Raw genomic sequence first — 2978 nt, 5'->3', positions numbered from 1 at the left:
AGAATTTTTATGTGTGAATGAGTGGCCTCTGATTCTTTTTCCTTTTTTGGAGCTATTTTCCTTCTGTCTGGTTGCCCTGTTCAGCCTCAATATGATGTTTGTTTATTTGTTTTTTTAATCTTATTATATTTTATTTTGTTATGTTTGATTATCTCTTAGAAGCCTGTTCTTTTCTAGTTAGAGATCAAAAGAAAATGGATCTGGGTGGAGGGGAAGTGGGGAAGAACTGGGAGAAATTGAGGGATGGGAAACTGTAATCGGGATATATTATATGAGGAAAGAATATGTTTTTAATTAATAAGTTAAGTACACACACACATATATTTTAAGTGTATTGACAGTGGCAAGAGCTGGGGGAGAAAACTCAGCTACGGTTTCGCCCAGTTGTAGACAGTGCTTACTCCAATATTGTCTTAGTTAGGGCTGTCTGGCTGAGATAAAATTCCATAACAAAAAACTTGAGGAGGAACAGTTATTTTATCCTATGTTTCCAGTAAGCCAGGGAAGGAATTCAAGATAGAAACTCCCGAAGCAGAAGCCATGGGAGAGTGTCATTTACTAAGTTGCTCCTCGTGGCTATTCAGCCTGCTTTTTTATAACACATTGGATCACCTTCTAAAAGATGGCACATACCACTATAGTGAGCTGGGTCATCTCACATCAATCATTAATCATGAGAATATCCAAAAGACTTACCTACGGACCAATCTTACGGAGGCATTTTCTCAGTGAAGATTCTCTCTTCCCAGATACATCTGGGATTGTACCAAGTTAACAAAAATAAAGCAGCACAAATACCAATCTGCCAGGTGAGCTATGTCCACTGGTGCAATAGTGGAGTGACTATAATGAAGGCAACTAACTCGTCTTCAAATTGGAAACTGGTTCCTTGGGAGGAAATATGTTTCATCTGTTGCTTTAAATTTGATTAAAAGCCTATGGCTGAGGAGGCCATGGGTCCCAGTGGGGAACAAGATACTACTACTTTCCAAAATAGACTTGTCCAAGTTCTTTCCAAATATTTATGATTACGCCCATAGAGTAGAGCCATGCTCAGTCTGCAACAGAGAAGTTCCTTTTTTTAGAGTGAGCTGGTTAATTCAGAGACCCACATCTGGTCAAAGTGCTAAAAATATATGGTTATGATGCATTCAGCCTTAAATGGAGCATCTATAGCATCCCCCCCCCAACCCCCCAAGGGCCAGGAGACATTGCAGAAGAGAGAAGGGAGGATAGAAAGGATTTGTGAGCTGCAGAACGGAGAAGAGTGCCAGATACTGTCCTCCAGATACAGCACACCCATCGCAAACATGAATGCATAGCAGCAGTGGTTACCTGCAGAAGACTGGGCTCTTCAATATTCCAGCATGGATACAGGCGTTCCTGGAAGCCCCGCCTCTTTCTGAGGAGGTAATGATTGTTAATGGTTGCTGTGGGAGGGGTGCTGTTTTTTTCAATGGTATAGTCCCTGGAGGAACAGTTGAGAAGGAAATAGGGTTCAGAGGGAAAGTAAAGAAGAGAACACTAGGTACTGGGGTATTGAATACGATCATAAGAAATCGTCAAAATATGTATACGACAAATGTCTGCCATAGTACAGATTACTTTTTAATTTTTGTTTTTATTTATTTATTTATTTATTTATTTAGACACAGGATCTCACTATTTAACCCACATGGGCCTCAAAGTCATGGCCACCCTTCTTTCTGCCTCAGCCACCTTAAGTGTTGCGATTATAGATACAAGCTGTCACACCCTGCTGATATTTGTAATTTAGAAAATATATTTTAAACTACATTCTTGTAGGTATTCCAAGAAAGTTACATAGGCTGACTCTTATTTTACCAGTAGTAAATAGACTGATATTAAACACATGCTGTTTCTTACTAACCTGATCCTATGTTGTTTGAATGGTTCAGTGTTTCATAGTTAGGCCCACAAGACCTACAGCGCCTACATCTCCCCATCCCCCTTTTAAACAATTTTTAGCATGAATTACAGTTCATAACACCAATAAGAAGTTAAGAAAACAACTTTTGAATTTTACAGGCTTCTTCGACTTCATCATTTTTACAACCAGCCCACCCCACTCTTGCGCTCTTTGTTTGGGCTTACTTTCTCCTTTTCATTGGGAGGACTTTACTAATTCAGACCACGCCTGAGGATAAGATGCCTCTCTGTGAATACTCCTTTTGTTGTATAACAGATAGCTTGGCCAAGGTGCTAAATTCTAGGAAAACAGTTTTTAATCCTCCCCCTCTCAAAATCAGAAGGTGTTACTACCGGGTTCTCTAAAATTTCATTGACCAAGAAATATTATCTACCTAATAAAGTGTCTATAATACCTCCTTTATATATTTCCTGATACAATATGAAAAAAACCCACTGATTCAGTATCCTCACAGCCTGCCTTGAGGATATAAGCTGGAGAGATTATAAATACCTTGTTTTATTGTTCCTTGTAGTGATTTTGTTTGTAGATGTTTGGGAAAAGAGGGCATTTACTCTGACTCCTTATAATGTTTTAGAATGCTCTTAGCTTTTCATCTATTTAATGACTTTTCTCTGTTGATTCTTACAGCACAGAAGCGGAAGAATTCAATTACATGTTGTATGAGGCTTCTTCAAATTATTTGGTCTCAGAAAATTAGAAGGATGCTGTCTTTGTTCACCAAAATTTTAATAATGAATTGTGTGTGCGTGCCATCGCACTTGTGTAAAACTCTGAGACAACTTGTGAGAGTTGTCTCCTTCATTCTGCTGTGGAGTTCTGGGAACTGAACTCTGGTCATTAGACTTGGCTGCAAGCACCTTCATCTCTGAGTCATCCCAAGACCCCAGTACCTTTGCCAAAGTATCTTGACTAGAACATGTCTGAAGTAGAGAGTGGTCTCTCTATAATGTGTCTTCATAGATGGATATTGGAACATGGTAAAATACTGTTTTCCATGTTTTGTTGTGGATGGAGTTAGGGTTCT

This window comes from Arvicanthis niloticus, chromosome 12 (assembly GCF_011762505.2).
Source record: "Arvicanthis niloticus isolate mArvNil1 chromosome 12, mArvNil1.pat.X, whole genome shotgun sequence".
Taxonomy (NCBI): Eukaryota; Metazoa; Chordata; class Mammalia; order Rodentia; family Muridae; genus Arvicanthis; species Arvicanthis niloticus.
The sequence above is the reverse complement of the archived record's forward strand: the minus strand, read 5'-3'. Positions refer to the sequence as shown.